Here is a 27,355-nt window from a genome sequence, read left to right on the forward strand (position 1 = left end):
TGATTTTTATTGCTTACATATATGTATTCCTAAATCTAACCTGCTCAGTCCATATGATGTTACTTGTATATATATTTTGGGACAGACTATTTGACACTAGATAACCAATTCATTTGTTCTTCTTTGAGGAAGACATCTTCTCCTTCTCCCAGCTTTCTTCAATTGATTTTAGTTCTTTGTGTGGGGTTGAAGGTTTCCCTGTTTACTTCGGCCTGTTCTTTGGTGTCATCCCTACTCTGTCCATGTTCGTGAGACTTTACGAGTTTAGCTTCTGATAATACTAGTAGACATAACCTCATCGTAGACTCACTGCTTCTCTGGCTCTTATAATCTTTCCTCCCTATCTTTCACTTTTGCTTTCTGGACTGTAGTTAAGTCTGAGAATGTTTTATAGATATATCTTTGGGGCCTCCGTCCCACAGCTCTGCCGTTTGATATGTTGTGAGTTTCGTGTTGGTTTCTGTCTGTTACAGAAAGATTCATTGCTATAAAATGTTGTTGTACCAAGGATCAGCTCGAAGGGCACAGTTAGGGCTTATTAAATGTTGTCTGAGTCTGGTGAGTGACTTGTCATGTTTCATGGCAATGCTTTTGCATTGAATGTACTAGTCTTCAAATGATTGACCACATAAAAAGGAAATATGGAAAAACCCAAGGTAGAGGAGTTCTGGGATTCAAAGCCCTTTTGTCCCATTGCCAAAGGAAGAGACATTTGATCTAGGAGAAATTTCTTGTCATTCTTTTCATTTTTGTAACTGGAGGAATCAATTAATTCAGGGCTCAGGAAACACTGGAGAAGAATAATTAGGAAGATTGTAATACCCAGACTAATCCAGTGGTGGTGGCGCATGCCTCTAATCCCAGCTCTTAAGAGGTTGAGGCAAGTGGATCTCTGAGTTCAAGGCCAGCCTTGTCTAGAGAGTAGTAGGGCTACACAGAGAAATCCTGTCTCAAAAAAGTAATACCCAGACTATCAGGAAGTCTGTAACTAGCTTTTACATACTGTATATTACAGGTAAGTAACAGTCATGAAATCTCAACAATATGACTACTTAAAAAAAGATCTGAAAAATAATAACACCAGTTGAATGCTAATCAACATGGAAGTGGAAAATTATATTGAGACCCCTCTAGAATAAGATCTACAGGCAATCAAAAATTTCTGAGTGATGTATACTCTTCTCCAGGAATAATTCCATAATGGTTATAAATGTCAACTCCAGCCCTAACACATAGATATATAAGTAGCACAAAATGGTTTCATATGTTTGAATGTCTATATTTCTACTCATATGCAAAAATAACTAACAAATAAGAGTTCTTGAATTCAAAAGGTATCTGGGGAGTAGGATGGTTTTTGGAGAATGGTATAAAATTGAATAAGTGGTAGTATCAATATGGAAATATATAGAGGAATTTTAATCCAGTAACATTACTGCTCTGGCAAGAGATCAGATCCAAAGACCATTTAGGTCTCTGTGATCTGGCCAAAATGTAGACAAAATGATGACAGTATGATCTTACTGGTACCCAGACATGCCTGTAGTACACACCTATAGTGCTAAACAATGTAGCTAAGGTTAGTTTCTAAGAAAGATAAGAAAGCAGCCATGTTTGAAAGTGACATCTAATTGAGGGGCAGACAAAGTGAGGAATCATACAAAGCTTTGACACAATGAATCAGAAACATGATATGCCCAAGTTTTAGGAACATGGAGAGGGAAGAGAAACTACTTAAGAGAACAGCAGCAGCTGAGAGAGAGAGAGAGAGAGAGAGAGAGAGAGAGAGAGAGAGAGAGAGAGAGAGACAGAGAGAGACAGAGAGAGAGAGACAGAGAGAGAGACAGAGAGAGAGACAGAGAGAGAGACAGAGAGAGACAGAGACAGAGACAGAGACAGAGAGACAGAGACACAGACAGACAGACAGAGACAGAGAGAGAGACACAGAGACACCGAGAAGGCAATTTTCCCAGATAGTAGAGACTAAATGAGCTCTAGGATGAGAAAAAGCCAGAAGTTTAGAACAGATTGCCAGCACTAGTTTGAGGCCAAGGATTCAGTGAGAAGCAGAGATAAGTCATGTTGAATTTATCGTCTTGGAGAGGAAATTGAACCGGAACAGCTAAGCTGAATGAGCCAGGCAGAGTTGAGAAAGAGCTAGAAATTTTGAGTTATTCAGCAGTAAGCGTCTGAGACAACAATTACATCTGGCAAATAGAAGTTACTTTACATGCAAACCTCTGGTACTTGGAGAATATGGTGCTTTTTCTACTTTAATGCCTAAAAGCACAGTTCAAGCTGCTTCTAGTACTATTTATACTGTTAGAAACTTGAATTGACTCAAATGAACTTCTATTTATCAAAGGCTTTTACTGTTTGTTCTTATTGTTGATGTTTTTCTTTTTTTTATGTTCGTTTGCTTGTTTTGTGTTTGCTTGGCTCTTTCTGCTTCATCATCTTTCTCAAAATATTTTTAAAACTCTACTCTCAGACAATTCTTTGCTCTCGGGTAAGAGACTTACTTACTCTTTCTGATTAACTGTTTTCCCTCCTTTCAGTCTTGGAAAGTAAGATATATATATATATATATATATATATATATATATATATATATATATATATATATATAGAGAGAGAGAGAGAGAGAGAGAGAGAGAGAGAGAGAGCCAGCCAGCCAGATAGACAGACAGACAGACATAGACAGAGGAGGTAGGTCTTTTTTGGTGTGTTATATCAAACCTTCTCACTGATTATCCTTAAATATCTTACTGTCTTCTCTCCTTTGAGTCAAATTTCTGAATATTTTGGCTAAGTCTAGTTGGCTTGTGGAAGAAACAGTTTCACAAAGTGCTAAAACAGCGTCATTGCAACATTATAACCTGCTGATGAAAATTTTTATTCCAAGTAATTATAAATCTTTTATTGTTATTCTTTAGATTTAGTACCAGTTCACAGCTGTTGTTTCCAAATCACAGTTTCAGTGAATTTGGCAGTTTCTTCATAAGTTAATGAGCCAAATAGGATTATATCATCACTATATGTGACACTATATTTTAGATGTTGCCTTGTTTTCCAGGACAGACTTCCCCATATTATTTCCAATTGAGAATAAAATTCTGTAATTTTTGTTAATTTCTTCTAAAATATTTACTAAATATCTAGAAGTTAATAGGTTGAAATCTCGTATGTTGAGAATAAATGCTAAGAACACTTTGATCATGAGAGCTTACTCCTTTCAGCATATTATACATCAGGAAATATTAAATCTTATTTATCCCACGTATTTTTAAATTAATTTATGTTCTTTTTTGCACAAGAGAGGCACTTTTTATTCTTTTTTGCTCTTGCTCACATAAATTGTATCAAATATAAGAATTTTTTACTTTTTAATGACCTTCTAGGTACAGATGAAGTCAAAATGACTAATGACTATTCCTGCTTACACAGGAGAATTATAATCAGATCATATTATTCTAAGCAGGGGAGAGCCAAGCTGATGAGGAACTACAATGGTTTTTATTAAAGGCAGGGGCAGATATGCAAACCTTACAATTGTGAATTGTATGTCTTCTCAAGTCAGAGAAACCAGTCTCTAGTGCAGCACACTTTGCACTGCTCCATTTATGATATTATAGAACTGAAAATAAAATATACTATGAAGATACCACTTTCATATCTGTGATAAAGAATAATCAGTAAGTAGAAACTTTATACAGATCATTACATAAAAAGAGGAACAACTTCCTCTTACTTTGAATTAAAAATCTTACTAAGCTATTAAATGTAATAGCCATACTAAAGGTTTGAAAAATAATGGTGTAATAATAATAATTAATAATAATAATAATAAAATATAACCAAGCATCTTTTACCCCTAAAATATAAGTATACTTTTGTGTCACAGAAAAATTACTAAGAAACTTACTATGCCTATAGCCTTTTCATTACATCTAATCTTAAGTGGTGTCTCAGTATTCTGCAAGAATATATTTGGATCCTGTGATTCATTATAAAAATTTACTACAATATTTCAAACACTATTGTAGAAACAGTTACCATTTATTGTATTCCAAATACTATGTTTTGGGGTTTTTTGTTTGATTTGGGGGCATGGTTTTATTTTTTTTTCTTGACATTGTGCAGTCATTATTTCATTGGGCTTTTGCTTTTGCTTTGTGAGTTTTTTTAAATTAAATATTAAAGTTGGGTTGGTAGGGAGGAGCAGAGGATTTGGAAAGACTGGGGAGAGGGAAAATTTGATTAAAATATATTTAAAGTAAAAATTTATTTTAAATATAAAAATATACTATAATTTAAAAAAAGAAGGAAAAAGAATCCTGCAGTCCGATAACTTAATATTTTGGGTTTTGGCCTATGCTTTCTGAGTATAAAACAATAACATTTTAGGAGCCCTTATATGAGAGCAGTAAAAATGAGAGAATTTATTCCGATATACTTGGAGCTCTTTCTTGCCAACAACTCTTGTCACTGTACTAATTACCATCACAAACTTCTGTACACTGTCTGACTGGAAGATTACTCAGGTATAATTTTAGCTGTGACCAAATCACTGAAAAGACTTTCAGACAAAAATTGAATAGAATGCATCTAGTTAGTTCAAAACTGGGCGTTTACAAGTAAATTAGCCACAATTTAAATAGAAGCAATGGTAAGGAAAGGATCTCTATTTTCTAGACTTTATTAAATGGAAATTGCTGCCTACAGAAGAAAGGAATGTGTGAAATACTGATAAATTAGTTTGAGTTTTGACATGCATTTTGACCCCTTGACATATTTTGTTATCTTATTGATAAATTAAGTGGAATTTACTGAAGGGTTATTTTCCATGTTATGGAAAACTATAATAATTTAATAGTAATAAAATTGAACCTTCTAACATAAGATACTGTTTTCTCCTTCTTACAACTAAAAATATCTGTCTTTTCATCACATTATAAGTAGAGTATATAAAAACGACCATTATAGACACTCAATATCCTGGTAAACTCTCTGCTCTGCGATGTTGGTGAAATCATGTAGATAAAAGTTGAGGCATGTATTAGGAGAAGCTAAATTTGCCAGTACCTTGATGTGGGACTTAAGTCCCAAGAATTGTGAGAAAAATAGAAGACTGAAGAGTCTTCTATTTCTTGAGCCTGGTTCCCTTGATATTATTTTAATATACCCAAGCTCATATATAGTAGCAATTTACCTCAATAAATATGTGGGATTTCTCTTTTTGTAACCCCTTGGATACATCATTGATCAGCATGTGCTGATTGCCAATACCTGACATGGCTAACTTTCTGGTCCCACCCAGAGACTGTAGTCATCCTCCTTCTTCTAAATAGTTAAACATCAAAAGTTGTTTGTTAAGTAGAGTCTCTTCAGATGACACAGGGCCTCAACAGTTATTTTTCCCTACACATTTATCTTTACATTCCAGATAGTATTTTATTTCTGACACCATAAATCAGTGACTTTGTAGAGATGATATTTATAAATAGACTCCTAACAAAGAATATTATACTTTCTCTCTACTGTATTTTATTTTTAGCTAAAATGATGCCTTTCAGATTCATTGATTTTTGTGTGTATTAGTAGTTTGTTCTTCTGCCACAGATTGCCTCAAGATATATAGATCATCATTTAATATCCTTGATTATTGAATTTTTAGATGTACAAGATAAGAAAGTAGAGTTTACTGTCTTTTGAGGTCTAAAATTCTATATGAACTTTTAGCATCTTGAATTTATTGCTATTATCCAGTTTTCCTCTATTTACTTTTCAGATAATCAATCACCAAGGAAACTGACACCTCAAGAAATGTATGAGGCTCTGGAGAACTAGAAAGATACTTTCAGAAAAATATGTGCCATGGTAGACGCAATCTTTAATTCAGGATAGGAACCAACTGTTGTTTATAAACTCAGTAGACAATAGAATTCAAATTCAGAGTTATGGCAGGAATAAATTGAGACATAAAGAGGTTAAAATTTTAATAAAAATACTAATAGATTTATGCTATCAATAACTGAAAAATGTAGCTTAACAATATAGTAAAACTGAGTGTATATATTTTAATAAAAATAGTTCTAAGAAAATTTTTTAAAAAGTGACAATTTTGAAGTTTTGCATGTTATATAAGAATTGTAATTTCTATAGTTCATTTCATCAGCTGAAGATTGAACCAAAATTTTAATGTTGATATAAACATGTTTATTATATTGAAATTTTTGCATCATATTTTGTATACATTTTCATGTTTTGTATAGCATTTTGGATACTTCCTCAATACATTTTTCAGCTAATAAACTAATGAGTTTTTTGTAAGCATCTGAAAAACAAATAGAAAACACGTATAAGTAGCTATATTGAAAAATTTAATTTGACTGATCACTTATTGATTCCATAGATCCACTTATGTTGTACATTTTATCTGTCTCATCTTAAACATATTTAACAAAATAATACTAGAGACTTTACAGAATGTATTAATTCTGTGGAAATTTCAAATAACTTTTTTCTAACATTCACCTCCAACACTGCTCTTGAATTCCCCCTGAATCTATCTGCACTTCTTTGAACAGGTTTGACCCACCCTGAAACGACACTCTTAAATAGAATTGAATCTCTCTCCCCAGAAGCAACTAAGTGTCCATAGATTGTCATTTAGCAACAGGGACTTAAGAACGCCTTCCTCCTCCATGCCATAATATTGGCTGATTTGATCTTCATGTCCTGTACAAGCAGCTACCGTGGATGGGCGTTCATGAGTTTCCTCCCATCCTATCATGCAGTCCTATCCTATAGTGTCCAGTGGACACTATTCCAGTCCTGTTCTCCTTGACCTCTGGCTCTTACAATCTTTGAATGTTCTGTCCCACAATGGTCACTGAGCCTTGAGGTGAGAAAGAATGAAATCTGTCTTGTTTGTGGATACACATTTACTGACGGTTACCTCATGCACTTTGACTTACTGTCAAAACACCATCAACTGGACAGAGAAACTTTTCTGATACTGTCTGATAACTGCAGAAATTAGAGTATTTAGGCTTATGAAACAAACTATGTTAGCTTTAACATCACCTAAACACTCTCACGAATTGTTTTCAAACTTTCCTTCTATATGTTGGCAGTACTTATTAACTTCATCATGAAAGTCTGTATATTTTAGACTAGTGAACTTTATTTTCTTAATAGGAAGAGATACAAAAAGGAAACTGTTAAGAACTTTTGTAATATAAAGTGAATCGCACATAGTTGTCTCATGTTGACATTTTCCCATATGCTGGTGTGTTTTTCTTAATATAATCCAGAAATTCTGCATCTGGAAGGTGATAATTCCTGGATCCACATTTCAAAGCAAAGCAAATGAAAGTGCTAATTGCAGGATCTAATTTCAGAGAGTATGGTTATCACCACGTAGTCAGAAATGCAAACACCACTTAAGGAGTGGGGAGGCATCACCAGAGAGCAGTTAGAAACGGGCATGGAAGCACATTTTCTTTTCCAATATTTTGTACTGAAAATTCCCTTGATAAAATTACAAAGCTGCATTTTCATATTTTTAACTTATTTGGCGGATACCAGCAAACGAGATAGGATGCAATTTTGAAAGAAAGGGGACCTGCATGCTTCTATTATGACCTCATTAAAGCAAACTTTATTGTAATGCTTGATCAGGAGGAACCATGCCGTGAGATGATAATCAATTCTTTGTCAAGAAAATAGTACATGAGGACAAGTAAGAAAGAATTACTTCACTTACCCAAGTCTCATTTCTCAAATATTTTCCCCAGACTCTCCATCCCGGACAACTATATATTACTCCTTCTTACAGTGAAGCCAGCTCCGTTTACTGAGATGCCAGAAAATGCTATGTACGTTCTAATGGATGTGATGAATGGAGCTCAAACAAATGAGGGTGATGCAGTGGCATTTTGAGGAGAGATAACATTGGCAATGCCAATGAGGTACTGCAAATGTGTCAAATGCAGAGTTATTGTTACAATTTTTATTTGTTTCTTCAAGTAATAATAAGTATGCTTTTAGGTACTTTACTTATTAACTGGAATTATGACTTTATTATATCATAGAACTTCATAAAATGTAACATAACACTATATCTTAAATCTATGTCATTCCAGTTTTCATGGTTATATACAAAGAGCTCAAAAGTTGTTCTCTCAACACACTGAAATCCAAAATTTCTTGGATCCAAAACAAAATGAATGCATATGATAATCCACTCAGATTCCCAAATCACAGAGAAAGACAGATGCATAGAATTGGATCTTTCTATATGTAGAAATTTAGGGCACAGGCAAACCCCTGAAGTCAGTAATATTAGAATCCCTTTAAATTTTATTTGAAAATTTCAGTATTATGATAGTATACATAGATGATCGTAAAAATTCCACCAGAAAACCCATCTAAGTTATAAATGCATTCAGCAAAGTAGTTGGGTAGAAAGTTAACTCACAAAAATCAGTAGTCTTCCTCTGTTCAAATGAAAAAAAGTGGACTGAAAAAGAAATCAGGGAAATATTGCCATTCAAAATAACATGAGATACGAAAAATTCAAAATAACATAGGGTAACTTTAACCAAGCAAACCAATGACTTGTAGGATAGAAATTTTAAAACACAAGAAAAATAATCAAAGCAGATTATGAGTTGACAGTAAGAGCTCCTTTACTCATGCATTGCTAGGATTCATTTAGTAAAAACAGCCACCATACCAAAGCAATTTACAGATTAAGCACAAGTCCATCAAAATGTTAACATAGTCCTTCTCAGAACTTCAAATGACAATTTTGTGCTTCATCTGTAGAAACTCAAGACACACACACACACACACACACACACACACAAACACACACACACACAGAGAGAGAGAGAGAGAGAGAGAGAGAGAGAAAGAGAGAGAGAGAGAGCTAAAACACTCCTAAACAATAGAATTGCTCGAAATATGATGATGCCTAATCTCAAATTGTACTACAAATCTATAGTAATAAAATAGCATGGCATTAGCACAAAAATAAGATATGCCAATTATTAGTATAGTATTGAAGTTTCCAAAATAAGTTCATACGTGTTTCTATGACTGATTTTTAATAAGGAAGCCAGAAATGCACAATGAAAAAGGGACATCATTACAAAATGTAAACCCATCACATCCCTGACATTGCTTGGGTAGCCAATAACGTGATTCTAGATAGCTCAGGGTCCTAGAGGAAAATAAAATATTACTGTTATGTTAAAGGAACACAGCAATGTAATGCCTCCTACGGAGTTGCTCCTCCTATATGTGTGAATTGGTGCCTTGCTCAGCAGTCAGCAGAGTATATTTCTTCTACAGCAACTGTGAACAAATACAGACAATATGCAAAGTGAGAGACCTCAGAACACCCATCACTAAAAGAATATCTCCATCACACCCCCACCCCTCAAGGCACAGGGAATTCTTAAAGAAGTTGCAGAAAGAATGCTAGAGTCAGAGAGGGTAGAGGAAGGTAAGGAATAAAGGCTTTCTAAAGATACCAGATGGAAATGCATATGACCTCAGCGACACTAAAGCACAATTCACAGGCCCGTCAGGAACCTGCAGCTCTGAGTGGAAGTGTACAGAGGCTCTTATCTCCAACTCAGATATCTCCAAGATTATCTCTTGCAAATTAATATTCAGTTTTCTCCAATAGAGTCTAACTGCCAGAACAAACCATTCTAAAGGTGCATACTCTATAGGCTCAGAAGTAGGCGGACAACACAATGTGAACACAGGAACATGGTTGTTTGAAGGCTCAGTGTTTCATAATGGCATGTCAGAGGCTCTATTAATTAACTAATTGTTTAATAAAGCAGGTCATTTGTATACAAACATAGCTTGCAGTTTGTAGTGTTATAAATTTCTCTGTGTGCAAATGTTTGTGTCTCTACATCTACATGGGTTTCTTGTGGTTTTTTTCTGCCTCTTTTTCTTGTTTGTTTTGTCCTACTTTAATATGTCTGTTTTTGTTGTTTCTTAATTATTTCTAATATCACTACACGGATGCTTATTCTTTTCTAAGGACAGACAGAGGTGTTAGGGAGGAACTGAGAAGAATAGAGATCTTTCGAATCATAACCAGAATATATTGTCTAAAAATAATCTATTTTCAATAAAAGAAAAATAAAGACTTATGTAAAATATAAACTCTGAGTAAATCAGTCTGAGGGGAAAGAGAATCTTCAAATTTTAATAAATTTTTCTCTAAGAATCTTAAACCATTTTCATATTCTAATGTTCAGAAATATTAGAAGAAAAAAGAATAAGCAGCAAAAGGAAAGAAGGAAGTAGGGGAGGAAACATCTTGGTTCTATCATAGATAGGAGAAGTTAATCATTTTGAAAAACTTAGAAAAATGTATTAATTGTAAATTAGCTCAAGGGAAAGAATTTCATTGCAGCCTAAAGATGTCAAGAGGATAAGATTAAAACAGAGACTGAAGGAACACCCATTCAGAGCCTGCCTCACATGTGGCCCATACATATACAGCCACCCAATTGGACAGGATGGATGGAGCAAAGAAGTGCAGGCCGACAGGAGCCGGATGTAGATCGCCCGAGAGACACAGCCAGAATACAGCAAATACAGAGGCGAATGCCAGCAGCAAACCACTGAACTGAGAATAGGACCCCGTTGAAGGAATCAGAGAAAGAACTGAAGAGCTTGAAGGGGCTGAGACCCCATATGTACAACAATGCCAAGCAACCAGAGCTTCCAGGGACTAAAGCCACTACCTAAAGACTATACATGGACTGACCCTGGACTCTGACCTCATAGGTAGCAATGAATATCCTAGTAAGAGCACCAGTGGAAGGGGGAAGCCCTGTCCCTAAGACTGAACCCCAGTGAACTAGACTGTGGGGGGAGGGCGGCAATGGGAGGAGGGTTGGGAGGAACACCCATAAGGAAGGGGAGGGGAGGGGATGTTTGCCCGGAAACCCGAAAGGGAATTGCACTTGAAATGTATATAAGAAATACTCAAGTTAATAAAATAAAAATAATAAAAAAAAAGAGGGAAAATCCTGGCACTCCAACTTTTCTATATTGGCTAGTGTATAGTAGCTATAAAAACCACTAACGAAGGTCAATTCGGAATGTGACCATACTATTTTCTTACCTTCAGGAATGTAAGAACTGTGGACAGCATAGAATAACAGAGATTTCAACTCTAAGAAAAAAATAGAAGGAAAATGATGAAAATATACTTGTGCCATGAGAGCATCTGATGGAGTTACTGGTGGGTAGGAGATGCTTGTGGTAAAAAAAATGGGGAGCTTGAACATATATGTATAGTGGGCATCTGCCTATCTCCAAATGATAAACAAACCATTACACACACACACACACACACACACACACACTCATAGACTCACACACATACAAACACATACATACTAAATACAAGATAAAGAACAGAGAACATTCTTAACATCAATTTTGAAGAGAACACTTAGCTCATTGTGGTAGTTGGTTATAACTACCAAACAGATTCAAAATCACCAAGGAGACACACCTCTGGCCTTGTGTGTGAGGGTATTTCTATAAAATATTAAGTGAGGGATAATTAAGTGAGTAAACAGCACATGCCTACAGGTACCTCAGATATAAATAAGTCTATGAAACCACAATGTGCATCTGCTTATTGCCAATTAATAAAATATGTGGAAAAGTTTAATTTTAAGAATTTTCTAAAAACAGACTTATTCAAAAAATATTTAGAGTGTATCATGTAAAACATTGATGAAATTATAAGTGGGTATGAATCAAATCTGTAGTAATAAAATATCAAGAATTAAATATATATATAATATACAAGCTGAAATATTATTCATCTTATTTATCATTACTTAATGGCTACAAAATTATAATGTAGAAAACCCATAAGAAGGCACAGAGATAAAGTTAGTTTATAATTTTTGTTAGGTCAACAGAATGACACACTAATGGGTAAGGAATAATTTCTGTGATACAATGGAAAAATACATTGTGGAAAAAATTACAAATAGTGTTAAAATTCTCATGAATCAAAATAATATTTTTTAAAAAAATCTTTCAAAAATTTGAAGAGAAATCTATTCAATCCCTAATAAAATCTAGACATTTCTATATGTTTAAGTTTATATGTAATTAGTATATGAAGCAATATCGAACTCAGAAATGTAGACACAAAATATAATCAAGGTTATTTTTTAAGGATGGTAAATTTGGAGAACTTAATTATTTTTGACATAATATCTAGAAATTATCTCCCTGTTCTTGCATTTGTCTTTGTTGATGCTTTCTGTCACCAGGAACTAGTCAGATTATGGATACTGCTACCTTAGTACTTGTGTAGGCATCCACTTAATGATCACTTGACTAGTTGGGAGAATCTCTCTATCTTTGTCCTTGAGGATCAAGGTAGGATTTAATATTTGTTTGTTCAGTGTAGTGAATCTTCTGGGGGGAGATGTTCCAAATTATTGTGGCAGGTTAAATTTGTTTTAAGCTTGGAAACCTGGTTGTAGCTTTCAAAAATTAATGTATAAGACATTTAAATTATTTTATGCTTTGCAATGTTGGTTTGTTAATGGGAGTGGATGCAAGGTAATCATGCATATGGGACATGTCATTGTGGATGACAATAAGGTAGAAGGAGGCTTGGCTATCATTAAAATCAGTCCACCAAGGTGTCTCACCGCTTTGCCTATCTTACAAAGATTCTGGAACATCATTTTAAGTTTGCTTATACAGCTTACTTAGAAGGCAAATGATTTTGCCTTTGCAGACCTAAAAGAAGATTTTTTCACTGTTCAGTACAAGAAAGATTATAACTTTCTTTGAGTCAAGCTTAAGTGGATTGATTTGTGTGCCACCCCATAGAGTCACTGTTTTAAAAACTCTTTTAAAGACTAAAGAAGGATGTGTCTCTCCATCACTCTTTTTGAACTGAGTGGAAGGGACTGACATGAACGTAAAGATAATGCCTGTTGGTGCTATGGGCAATAAAGTACACTATCTTTGTCCCTGGATCCGTGAATCTTCTACCAACATACATGAACCTTGGCAGGGCTAATTTGTTAGCTTACTAGTTCCATAAAATTCTAAGAACTGTTCCCAGTTCTTGACATTAACCTTGATTTTCTAACTCAGTATTTATGAGAAAAATTCACGATTGCTTACTCTTAGAACATTTTATAGCAGTGACTTACAAACATTTGTGGAGAAATATGGGCAAAATAAAGTGAATATATGTTAGTACAGAACGACAAGAAGTAAATGTTAAAGTTTGTTTCACATTTTCTGTGTACTGGTATTTATTTCAAACCACAGTTTTATGTGAGAAAATGTCCTATTAATCTTGTTTTCCACTCCATAGTAAAGTTGCATTTGGTTTTAATGAAAAGTAAACATAGTGGAGCTTCTCATGTCTTTTAACAGTTGAATTATTTAACTAGATCTCTGAGCATTCCTCAACCCTAACTTCAGGTAACATGGATGGACTTCATGTTCACTGGCATAATGCTTCTATTCCTAGATGGTAAGTTTCTACATTCTTAATGTAAACTTCATCAAAAGTGGAATTGTAGCTTGATTAATATTTCAAGTACTTGTTCAAAAGTGACTGCAAGACATGTCATCTCAAACCTTGACTCTTCTGATTCTCAGGAAAAGGAAGAGTCAAAAATCTAATACTGTCTTTTCAATGTAAGAAATGAAGGACATTACTTCTCTTTATTTGGATGTTTACTAATCTCAATGCTTCCAGAGCTGTGCTAAAACATGTCTCTTGACATGATGTTCTCTGAAAACCATGCCATCTGGGGTCTCTATCACTTTATCTGAATAGCTTTCTAGACAAAACAGTAAACCAAATTATCACCTACTTTCATCAGAAGAGTTCTGTCTCAAATGGAGTTCTAGTAACATTTCATTTTCATTGGTATTTAACATGTCACTATTTACATAAATAATATTTCATGAATTGATTACTTTTCTCTGTCTACTTGCTATAGATTTGTCACAGTGTTGTCTGTAACTCACTGTGAAGGGAGAGACAGAATAGATCCATTTATTCTCATATTTAAAAAAATCCTAGACCACACATGCTCATAATTAAACATTTCTATCACAGGAACAAGTTAGCTCTTCTTAGTTGCTGGCCAACCAGAACCCATAGACCTCAGATTTTACATGCTATTCGAAGCACCATTTGTGATTCTTCAGAATTTTACAGTAAGGCCCTACTGCTGAAGATGCCACACACTGGAGTCATAGAACATTGAGAAAATGAGCTATTACTCAGATGGACGTTTCTTTCTAACTATACAGTTTTCACAATGCTGGAAGATACTGTGAACACTAATGGAGGAGAAAGGTTAACTATCAGTCTCACCCAGGTGTGAATTCTGTGAGCTATAAAAGTGATTGCCTAGGTAAGACATGCCCACTGATAGAATAGTGCTGAGAATGTTATATGAGCAATCAATTCCTACTTTCTGATTGTATCTAAGGTCTGCTTCATGAGATAAAACCCATATATGGTGTTGTTAATAGGGAAAAGAACCTGTAATTAGGCAAGCTTTAGGTCCTAGAGAAGAATCTAATATGAAAATTTTTCTGAATGAATATCTTACTAAACAACATAGATGCAGAGAGAGAGAGAGAGAGAGAGAGAGAGAGAGAGAGAGAGAGAGAGAGAGAAAGGCAGAAAGAGAGAGAGGCAGAGAGAGACAGAGAGTGAGAGAGACACAGAGAGAGACAGAGAGAGACAGAGAGAGAGAATGCAAACTACTGAGTCCATTAATTTTTGTCCTTGTGTCTAGGGTTGACCAGGTAGAAATAGACTACCTTCTGGGTGAAACTGATTCTCCCTCTCCCAGCTGCAATTGTCCCTTTGTAGTTCTTCTTCTAAGTCATTAATAAAAATCAAGTGACCCCATTCAGAGCCTGCCCCACATGTGGCCCATACATATAGAGCCACCCAATTAGACAAGATGGATGAAGCAAAGAAGTGCAGACCGACAGGAGCCGGATGTAGATCGATCCTGAGAGACACAGCCAGAATACAGCAAATACAGAGGCGAATGCCAGCAGCAAACCACTGAACTGAGAATAGGACCCCCGTTGAAGGAATCAGAGAAAGAACTGGAAGAGCTTGAAGGGGCTCGAGACCCCATATGTACAACAATGCCAAGCAACCAGAGCTTCCAGGGACTAAGCCACTACCTAAAGACTATACATGGACTGACCCTGGACTCTGACCTCATAGGTAGCAATGAATATCCTAGTAAGAGCACCAGTGGAAGGGGAAGCCCTGGGTCCTGCTAAGACTGAACCCCCAGTGAACTAGACTGTGGGGGGAGGGCGGCAATGGGGGGAGGATGGGGAGGGGAACACCCATAAAGAAAGGGAGGGGGAGGGAGGGGGATGTTTGCCCAGAAACCGGGAAAGGGAATAACACTATAACACTCGAAATGTATATAAGAAATACTCAAGTTAATAAAAAAAAAATCAAGTGAACAAATTTACACGATTTTAGGAGATACTGACATTTTTATTCTTATGAGAATGTATCCAGTGGCCTACATATTTATATTTTGAAATTGAACAATACAGAATGCCTTATTTACAACTAATGTAAGCATGGTTTTCAAAATAGTACATAAAACTATTGTTAGAGTACAATCATCTCCTTATTCATTTTCTTTGTGATCCAATAAGATTAGGAATAACTTACCTTATGAATACAAGTATAAATTCATTTTTAATTAGATTTTTTATTTACATTTCAAATGTTATCACCTTTTCTGGCTTCCCATCAATAAACCACCTACCCCATCCATCCTTCTACTATAAGGGTATTCCCCTTCCCAACCAACCCCCTTCCTGCCTCCCGGGCATGACATTACCCTACACTTGGGGGCAGAGGGGCGGGAGTAAAACCTTGACAGGATCAAAGGCTTTTCTACCCATGGGTCCACAACGAGGCCATCCTCTGCTACATATGCACTTGGAGTCATAAGTATGTCCGTGTGTACTCTTTGGATGGTGGTTTAGTACTTGGGAGATCTGGTTGGTTGGTATTGTTGTTCTTATGCAGTTGGAAGCCCTTTCATCTCATTCAAATCCTTTCTCTAATTCCTCCAATTGGGACCCCATTCTCAGTTGAATGGTTGGCTGTTAACATTCCCTTCTGTATTTGTCATGCTCAGGCAGAGCCTCTTAGGCAGGCACTGAATAGTTAATCCTTTAGACTCTGCTCCAAACTTTGTCTCCATAACTTCTCCTATGAATATTTTTGTTTCTGCTTTTAAGAAGGACTGAAGCTTTCAAACTTTGGTCTTCCTTCTTCTTGAGCTTCTGTTCTGTGAATTGTGTCTTGGATGTTTCAAGCTTTGGGGCTAATATACACATATCAGTGAGTGGATACCATGTGTGTAGTTTTTGTTGTTGTTGTTGTTGTTGTTGTTTTGTGATTGAGTTACTTCACTCATGATGATATCTTTTCCTTTATTTAAAATTTTTTATTAGATATATCTCTTTACTTACATTTCAAATGTTATTGCTTTTCCTGGTTTCCTGTCCATAAGTCCCCATCCTATCCCCTCCCCTCCCCCATACGGGTATTTCCCCCATACATTCCCCTTACTGCCTTCCCCATATTCCCCTGCACTGGGGGTCCAACCTTGGCAGGACCAAGGGCTGCCCCTTCCACTAGTGTCCCAGCAAGGCTATTCTCTGCTACATATGCAGTTGGAGCCCTGGGTCAGTCCATGTATAGTCTTTTGGTAGCAGCTTAGTCTCTGGAAGCTCTGGTTGGTTGGCATTGTTGTTTTTATGGGGCTGCAAGCTCCTTCAACTCTTTCAATCCTTCCTCTATTCCCCCCAAGGGGGTCCTGTTCTCAATTCGGTGGTTTGCTGCTAGCATTGACCTCTGTATTGGACATGCTCTGGATGTGTCTCTCAGGAGACATCTATATCCAGTCCCTTTCAGCATTCATTTTTTAGCTTCATCAATCTTATCTAGTTTTGGTGGCTGTAAATATATGAGCCACATGTGGGGCAGGCTCTGATGTCTGTTCCTTCAGTCGCTGCTCTAAACTTTGCTTCCATATCCCCTCCTCCTATGGATATATTTTCCCCTTTTAAGAAGGAGTAGGAGCATCCACATTTTGGTTATCCTTCTTCTTGAGCTTCCTGTGGTCTGTGGATTGCATCTTGGGTAATTTGAGCTTTTTGGCTAATATCCACTCATCAATGAGTGCATACCAAGTTTGTTTTTCTGTGATTGAGTTACCTCTCTCAGGATGATATTTACTAGTCCATTCCATTTGCCTATGAATTTCATGAAATCATTGTTTTTGATAGTTGAGTAGTACTCCATTGTATAGATGTATCATATTTTTGAATCTATTCCTCTGTTGAAGGGCATCTGGGTTCTTTCCAGCTTCTGGCTATTATAAATAAGGCTGCTATGAACATAGTGGAGCATGTGTCTTTTTTATATGTTGGAGCATCTTTTGGGTATATGCCCAAGAGAGGTATAGGTGGATCCTCAGGTAGTAGAATGTCCAATTTTCTGAGGAACCTCCAGACTGATTTCCAGAATGGTTGTACCAGTCTGCAATCCCACCAACAATGTAGGAGTGTTCCTCTTTCTCTGCATCCTTGCCAGCATTTGCTCTCACCTGAGATTTTAATCTTAGCCATTCTGATTGGTGTGAGGTAGAACCTCAGATTTGTTTTGCTTTGCATTTCCCTGATGACTAAAGATGTTGAGTATTTCTTTAGGGACTTCTTAGCCATTTGATATTCCTCAGCTGAGAATTCTTTTTTTAGCTCTGTACCCCATTTTAATAGGATTATTTGACTCTCTGGAGTCTAACTTCTTGAGTTCTTTGTTTATTTGTGATAATAGCCCTCTATCAGATGTAAGAATGGTAAAGGTCTTTTCCTAATCTGTTGGTTGCAGTTTTGTCCTAATTACAGTGTCCTTTGTCTTACAGAAGCTATGTAGCACATCTACACAATGGAGTACTACTCAGCTATCAAAAAACAAGACTTCATGAAATACATAGGCAAACGAATTGAACTAGAAAATATCATCCTGAGTGAGGTAACCCAATTACAGAAAAACCCACATGGTATGCACTCACTGATAAGTGGATATTAGTCCGGAAGCTCGAATTACCCAAGATACAATCCACAGAGCACATCAAGTTCAAGAAAAAGAATGACCAAAGTGCAGATTCTTCACGCCTTCTTAAAAGGGAATAAAAAATATTCATAGCGGGGATATGGAGACAAAGTTTGTAGCAGAGACTGAAGGTACGGCCATTTAGAGCCTGCCTCTCATGTGACCCATATATACACAGTCACCAAAACTAGATAAGATTGATGAAGCTAAGAAGTGAATGCTGACAGGAATCAGCTATAGATGTCTCCTGAGATACACAGCCAGAGCATGTCAAATACAGAGGTGAATGCTAGCAGCAAAACATTGAACTGAAAACGGGACCTCCGTTGGAGGAATTAGAGAAAGAATTGAAAGAGCTGAAGGGGCTTACGACACCATAAGAAAAACAATGCCAACCAACCAGAGCTCCCAGGGATTAAACCACTACCCAAAGACTTTACATGGACTGACCCATGTCTCCAGCTGCATATGTAGCAGAGGATGGCCTTCTTGGGCACCAATGGAAGGAGAAGCCCTTGGTCTTGCCAAGGTTGGAACCCCAGTGTTGGGGAATGTTGGGGGGGCTAGAAGAGGCGTGGATCTTGAGGAGAACACCCTTGTAGAAGAAGGGGAGTGGGATGGGATATGGGGCTTATGCTCTACTCTGAGGTAGTGTCCGTCTTTGTTTCTGAGGTAGTGTCTTTTTTGTAAGAAAGATAATATACTATGGCTTTGTTTTCTTGAAACTAGTCAACAGAAACAAAATGTATTTTTCCACCAAACATATTATATTGAGAAATATTTACTGGGATATGCTGTTGTGTAGCATTGTGAATGTTATAGAGAAAAAGATTGGTTATTGAAAGAAAAAAAATTACCAAGTGACCTATGAATGAAATGGTATGATATCATTTGCTATAAATGTCATGGTTTGGACATTTCGAGGTTAATAGATTATGTTCAGCTAAGAGAAGATTACCAGTCATGTACATTTAAACTATTTAGCCTATTAGTTTTAGTTGTTAGTATAAGAAAATAAGAAAAAATGTAAACTCAAATAAATTCACATTTCTGAAATAATGTTGAGGACAGTAGAAAATTGCAAACATGTTTTTACTTCAGTTACCTGATGTAATTGAAGGCAGCAGGCACAATATGGGTCTGAAAAGTGAGCATAAGGCAAGAAGCAGAAACTGGATGCCGGCTTGAAGGTGACGTACTAGAGAGTAATTTCCATCCTTAATATTTGTGTCACTCAGGAAACTCCAATTACACCAACTGTTTCTGTTCACACAGATTGTTTACTTCACCAGAATGTAGACCATGCTTGTTTCTCAAGGAGGTACATATTAACTTAAAGATCTCCTCCGAGAAGGTATTTGAGACATCCGTTATTTATTTTAAGCAGATAAGCTCAAGTAGTTTGTTAAAATTTCATATTCCATGAATCAGTAAACCACATTTTCTCCTTTTACTGGAATAAACTTTGAGGGGTGTGTTGTATGTGAAGTTACTGTCACCCCAGGGCCATCTGGCTAATCAGATGTCAGCTTTTTCTTTTTGTCAGAAAATTTATTTTTATGGTAGAAAGGAAGTGAGCATTGCTTGCAAACCTTCAGAGATAAGATTTTCAGCCCTTGTCGGAGTTCTCCTGTAATAATACCCATCTTGTGCACTTCTTTCTATCAATTTCATATTTCCTTCTCATTGATAGAAGTTGAAGGTGAATCAATGACTTGCAAAGAGGCATTTTATCCTGACTATAATGAAAAAGGAAATTAAGATATTTAAAATACATAGTGTCAGGGAAGATCAATCTAGGATATGAATATATGCTTAGTGACTTGTAAGATACATGACAGTGAAAGTAATTTCCTCCTTTCTTTCATTTCAGCTTCCATGTGTGTGAATCCAATCGCTCTTATGAGAAGTTGTAAGATAATGCATTTGAAGCTCCAAACACAATGAGAAGATATTCTTAGAAGCCCCATTGCTAGCTTGTTGGGTCACAGAGAAGCCACATCTCAGCCTGAAAACTCAACAAGGGCACCAAATATATCCTCTTCAAATACTGATTGCTGGATGCATGATAAAGCAATGGAAAAATCCATAAATATTTGAGTGAGAATTTATAGAAGATTCAATTTTAGTTGAAATTTAGAAAATATTTCCATTCATTCCCTGAGTTAAATTCTGAAATCCATTTGATAAAAATATCAGTTTTACTTACTTTGTTTGTTTGGCTTTTGTTTTGTTTTTCATTTTTGATACTACAAAAAAGCAACATTCAGTATGACACTATCATCTATTTTCTTTGCTTCTAATTTTGGGACATAGAACCTATAGGCAATTCTATATAGGTATTTGGGAAATAAATAGTTTAACATTTACAGTCATTCCTCAGTTTGGAAGTTCATTATAATTCTTATAAGTTCAGTTAATAGTCTGTCTGCTTAAATTTATTTGTGAATATTTGGTTGAATATTTTAGAAACTTGCCCTATTTGAATAGAGAACATAGTCTTCCAATTAGCTATCTCATTTTTAAAATCATATTTTAATTTGTACTTGTGTAGATGAAAGTGTTTTGTCAAACTTTTGCTACAGACGTTGATTTTTCTAGAACTGTCAAGAATTAATTATGGAAAAAAGTTTTAAATGGCTTGCAGTAGAAACATTTTGCAAATCCTGTCAATCACATATTTTCCAGTAATATGCCATGTAATATGTTTAAGCATATTGTGATGTGTGGTTAAAGGAAAACACATGTGAATTTAATGATAATAATTTTAAAAGATGTACTCTATTAGCAGCACATAATGTTCAAGTCACTATTTCAACAATAATTTGGGAACATGTCATATTTTCTCCACTTTTACTGATTCCATGTAAGCTAAAGAAGCATTTGTCTAGAACGTTTATCAGCATTTTCTTTGTAGAATCATCTTTAGCATTACCTTCTGGTAAATGACAGCATATTCAACACATGGTGCTTATTCAACTGGTGGTCAGCATGCAGAAGAATGCAAATTGACCCATCTTATCTCCTTGTACAAAGCTCAAGTCCAAGTGGATCAAAGACCTCCACATAAAACCAGATACACTGGATATAATGAAAGAGAAAATGCGAAAGAGCCTAGAACATATCAGCACGGGGACAAATTTCCAGAACAGAACACTGATGGCTCAGGGTCTAAGATAAACTATAGACAAATGGCATCTCATAAAGTTGAAAAGCTTCTGTAAGGCAAAGACACTGTCAACAGGACAAAACAGCAACCTACAGATTAGAAAAATATAGGGCTAATATCCAATATATACAAAGAACTCAAGAAGTTAGACTCCAGAGCACCTATAGAGACCAAATAGCACTTATTAAAAACTTGGGTACAGAGCTAAACAAAGAATTCTTAACTGAGGTATATCTAATGGCTGAGAAGCACCTAAAGAAATGTTCAACGTCTTTTGTCATCAGGACTTAGCCTAGATTCCCCATTTATCCTCTAGAACATAGTTTGTACAGTGATAAAATGTAGTAAGCCTGTCGTCACTTCACACGGTTTTAAATTACTGGCCAAAGTTGGAAGCCTAGCATTTTTATGAACTTATTGCTTCTGCATTTAGAGAGAGGGCGAGAGAGAGAGAGAGAGAGAGAGAGAGAGAGAGAGAGAGAGAGAGAGAGAGAGAGAGACTATGTCATGCTGTTTTATGCTTGTAGAGCATAAATGTTAGCTTAGAATAGAAAAACTATCTCAGTCATTTAAGCAAATGTACAGTGAATTAGTTTCCACTATAAAATTTAGGAAGGAAACTCCCCCAAAATAATGTGCCAATAAATTTTCTGGGTTGTTATTTCTTCTTTTTATTTCAAATTCATCTGAAATCCCATGGAAAATAATTTAACAATTTGTGAAAAGTTCTGGGTAGTTCATTCTGAGTACCTTTGTGATGTGTGACACTAATTGGTCATTTTGAGCTCACGGTGTTTTCAAGATTGACTTCAGAAAATGAAAAGCTACTGCTTAGTCACTGGTGATTACGGATATTAAAAATAAAACAGGATCCTATTTGTTTGAGATTTCGGCAGCATCCATTTAGAAATAATCTCTTTACACACATTTGTACTGCTTCATTTAACAATATTAAGAAACATAATTCCATGGGCAAACATATTATTTTTGTCTATATTTAAAGTCACGGGGCACAGGTTTTTAGCTAAAACCTTCATTTCACACCTGAGAAAAAGCAATCTATAAATCTTCACAATGGATGACAGTTTTGATATCCTAATCAGCCTGAAAGGTCTTAAAAATGTGTTTGTCAAGATACCAAACGTGCTTGCCAAGATGTCAAACAGATAATACAGATATTTACTTACCTCTCATCAGACTTCCTCTGTTGTATGAATAAATGAGAGGAATGCTCTTATAGCTAAGACAGATTTCTTAGCAAAGTTCCCGACAAAATGCTAACCATCAACATGTGATAAGAGATTGCACATTTCTTTTTTTTTTAAGTTTTTTTTCCATCTTTATTAATTTGGGTATTTCTTATTTACATTTCAAATGTTATTCCCTTTCCTGGTTTCCAGGCCAACATCCCCCTAACTCCTCCTCCTCCCCTTCTATATGGGTGTTCCACTCCACATCTTCCCCCCATTACTGCCCTCCCCCTGAGAATCCCGTTCACTGGGGGGGATCCAGCTTTAGAGGAACCAAGGGTTTCCCCTTCTACTGGTGCCCTTACTAGGATATTCATTAAGATCGCACATTTCTAAGTTATGCCTCTGTGTCAAGTCTTTAATTCTGATTTCTCTTATTTATTGAGTTCAAAAATAAATAATGAGTATGTTTTAAATGTGGAATATAAATACAGGCTAATTCATTTTCCACCTGATGTGAGCAAACACAAGACAAAGGGTTTGTGATATTCAAATTGTGCTTAAATGTATTACTGACAGAGTTGCACAGTTTTCTGGTTAAAATATGAACACTGGTATTTAACTAAGTCCAGCTCCTGTGGAAATGGAGGTGGGGGTCCATCATATTCTCAGTTACTTAAAATCTGATTTGTAATAAAATTACAATCCCTATACAAGATAACAAGACAAGATATTTTTGATAACAAGATAACAAGAATGATATTTTTAAAGAATCAAAACATTATAACAGTATGCACTATGATATCAATTTCAATGAAGTTTCATTGAAAACACCCTGCTTCTCATCTCTGTCTCTGATGTGACTATTGAGAAGAATGTTGGAGTTACTGAGCCATAGGAAATTCTGGAAACCAGTCGCACCGTTTATCTTATGTGTTTAAAATCACTTGTCACAACAACCTTGTCTGTGCAGATAGTTGGGCAGGAGGATGGTTGCAGCTAATCATTGCACTGAACAAGGAGACCCTAGTGGAGAAAGGATTGAAGGAGCTGAAGGGGTTTGCAACCCCATAGGAAGAACAACAATATCAACCAACCAACCAAACGCTGCAGAGCTCCCAGGGACTAAACCACCAGCCAAAGAGTATACATGACTCCAGCCACATATGTAGCAGAGGATGGCATTGACCAGCATCAATAGGAGGAAAAACCCTTGGTTCTGTGAAGACTCATTTCCCTCATGTAAGGTAATGACAAGGTGTTGAGGTAGGAGTGGGTAGGTGGGAGTGGGAGCACCCTCATAGAAGCAGGGCGATGGGGGAGGAAGTATGGCAGAGGGGGGAATGGGATAATATTTGATATGTAAATACATAAAATAGCCAAGAAAAATAAAATTTTAAAAAAGAGAGTCTGCATATAACATAAAAAACAATAGTGTTTATGAAGGATCTAAGTGATATAGAACATGTTTTGCTCATATAATAATGGATCTACAGGGAGAGTTCTTGGCACTTCATGGAGAACAGGGAATGGCCTGGAATCTTTGCATTCATTATCAACTGACAGCTTGTATCCTAGCCCTCTTTTGTTGTGGCAGAATTAACAAAATGCAAGGAGTCTCTGAGACAGAAATCAGGTCAGAACATTCCAGAGAAAGGACACAGGAGGCTCACACACCATTCATGGGCGCAAGACTTAGAATCAATCAGTTCTCCGGGCTTAAACCATAGACCAATCTCTTCCTCAGTTTTCTCCACTGCATCACTGCCATGAAAGAGGTTCCTAACAACTTGAATGCAAAAATCCCCACAAATGGTGCCTGGTTTAGATTCAGCTCGTTTGGTGTCTCCCAGCATCTGCTCGTCTTGTTTTCACCAGATTGAGCCCCTCCAACCATGGCCACCAAGAGCCCTGACCTGAGTTCATGTACTTTAGCCCCTGGAGGAAAGGATGGTCTTTCAGGAGAATGTACTGCTGCTTCAGGTGTTGTCAGGCAGAACCGCTTCTGCTCCAAAGTTGGTGATCTAGCCCGTCAGGCCCCACTGTATACCTTCTGGCTTGAGAGAAATGGAGGAACACTTGAGGTTGGCCATGGTCGACTGGTGTCTGCGATGACTGATGGAAGCAAAGAGACTTAATTTTCACTCTTAACATTATCTATTGGAAAATGATTAAAGACATATACAAGAAATATATCATATTTGCCATCAAAATAAATGACAATACAAGGTATCCAATCTTAAGCATTTTCTTCCTTAATCATGGCCAGTGTGGTAAGGTAACTGAACACCCTTACAATACTAAGTATCCCTGCCTTTTTACCCCATTACCTACTCAATTAAATACTATTCTATCTTGTCTCTCTTCATATTTATAAGTTCAAACTTGATGAATCAAGTGCACACCATTAATTTCAGTAGCAAACGTATAGAAAATATTACAGTAATATAGCATCTGAAAATATTGAAGTATTGGTTTGTGAATCTATTGGTTTAATTTTCAATAAATGTGCACCATTTATTTCAGTACTTAGTCTAAATTGTTACCACTAATTGTGAATATCTTAATTGTTTAATTTTGGCATCTGTACATTACCCAAAATATATTATCTCACATTACCAGCACACTTCTATTTATGACATAGTCTCCTTAATAATGAATATATAAATAGTAAATACATAGTGATAAAATGCCTTTGCAAACGTCTCAGGAGTGGAGAATGGAGGTCAGAAAAGTATACCAAATTGTATGAAGTCAGAATCATCTCTTATGTGAAGGTTTTTGGTGATATAGTTTCCATTTCGAAATAGGATGGCTCACATGTTATATTTAAAATGGTATATATGAAACCGAATGTAATTAATATACATCATGACACCCTTGGATAAACAATAACAAAAGCCAAGGTACTAAAGGCAGAAACACACTATACTAAATTCTTCACAGCAACTCTGAGAGGCCCGTGGGAACTATTAAACACCTAAAAGCAGAAAAGTAAGTTGAGTGCGTGAAGGCAGCAGCTACAATTATTGAAAGGAAAAATTGTCAGTAAAAGCCTATTTTGACAGAATTCCGTTGTTTAAACAGCCATCTCTGAGATCGCTTGGAGACCGAGATAATAGCCTCCTAGTAAAGCAGTAGAAAAAAAGGGACAATTACAATGGAGCTATTAGGCCTATTAGCAGCTCTCAATAGCAGCTTAGGGCCATGTGATAGACTGTATCAAACACAGTTCAGAGAGTTAAGAGAATAGAGCTGCCTCTGCCTCCCCATGCTTTCAAAAAGACAAAAGAGAACGGGATTTAATCAGACAAACTTCATTAGTGAAAGGCGAAAATGACCCAAATTCAACCACAGAAATTCATAATCCGTTGTGAAATGAAGATTTGTATTAATGACTGCATTTTAAATTATAAATAAACCACAAAATTATGTCAGTACTTATTAGTTGCTTGCACAGCACCTCTATCATATACTATCCATAAATGTAAGACAGCTTATCACGTATTTTTCAATGAAGAAAATATTGTGAGTACTATACGTTTTTAATTATTTACAAGTAAATTGGACTCCTATTGTTTTTTTCCTATTTCAAGTCACCAAGTCCTCAAGTAATTTTTTTCTTTATTGGATATATTATGTATTTACATTTCAAATATTATCCCCATTCCCACCCTCCAATTTCCCTCTCCCCATGCTTCTATGAAAATATTCCCACTCCCACCCACCTACTCCTACATCAACATCCTGGTATTCCTCTACATTGGGGAAATGAGCCTTCACAGGACCAAGAGCTTCTCCTCCTATTGATGACAGACAATGCCATCCTCTGCTACATATGCAACTGGAGCTCCATGTGTATTCTTTGTTTGGTGGTTTAGTCCCCAGGATCCTGGCTGATATTGTTGTTTTTCCTATGGGGTTGCAAATCCCTTTAGCTCCTTCAGTCCTTCCTCTAACTCCTCCATTGACATCCCTGTGCTCAGTCTGATCATTAGTTGTAAGCATCTGCATCTGTATTGGGCTCTGGCAGAGTCTCTCAGGAGACAGCTATATTAGGCTCCTGTTAGCATGCACTTCTTGGCATCCACAATATTGTCTTGGTTTGGTAGCTGCATATGGGTTGGATCACCAGGTGGGGCAAACTCTGGATGACCTTGCCAATGGAAAAAAAGTCATCCAGAATTTAACAGACTTAAAGAAGGAGAATATGCTGGTCTTCTTGTGCAGGTGAATGTAAAGAATAATTAATGCACTCTAGACTCAACTTAATATTTTTCCTCTTTGGTCATGTACTTCCAAAAACACAATAATATTCTCCTCCAACATATAATAAAAGAAAAGGTAGAAATAATCACTAGGAAAATTTAATAAACTCAGTTTTAAATGTGTGTAAGAAATAGATGAATAAAATGAGTTCCTTTCTTTAAACCCCTAATCATAAAATCTATGTTGCCTATTTTAAATATTATTAGGGTTTACTCAGGGGATTTTGCTAAAGTGATAAGTGAAGATTGTGTACAACACATAAACCATTTTGTCAGTTTAGAATTCGGTTTTCCTAAAGTACAGTGTTATTGCTAATAACATGCAAGGACTGAAAAGGACACAAGTAGAGGACACCTCTATGAGTATTACCTCAATGTCAATAGGGTAAGGATTTTCATAAGCCCTAAACAAAATCATTAGTCATTTATCCATTTGAAGGGGTCAGTTATTAATCTCTAACTGATTTTCAAAGTTAGATATGAGCTGTGAAATATTTGC

At 36.2% G+C, this 27,355-nt stretch overlaps 1 pseudogene; it reads right to left on the minus strand.

Moving 5' to 3' along the window:
- Window positions 1-24,225: 24,225 nt before the first annotated feature.
- On the minus strand, window positions 24,226-24,681 carry LOC116904435 (annotated as a pseudogene).
- Window positions 24,682-27,355: the final 2,674 nt, after the last annotated feature.

The sequence above is a fragment of the Rattus rattus genome, chromosome 6 (assembly GCF_011064425.1).
Source record: "Rattus rattus isolate New Zealand chromosome 6, Rrattus_CSIRO_v1, whole genome shotgun sequence".
Lineage (NCBI taxonomy): Eukaryota > Metazoa > Chordata > Mammalia > Rodentia > Muridae > Rattus > Rattus rattus.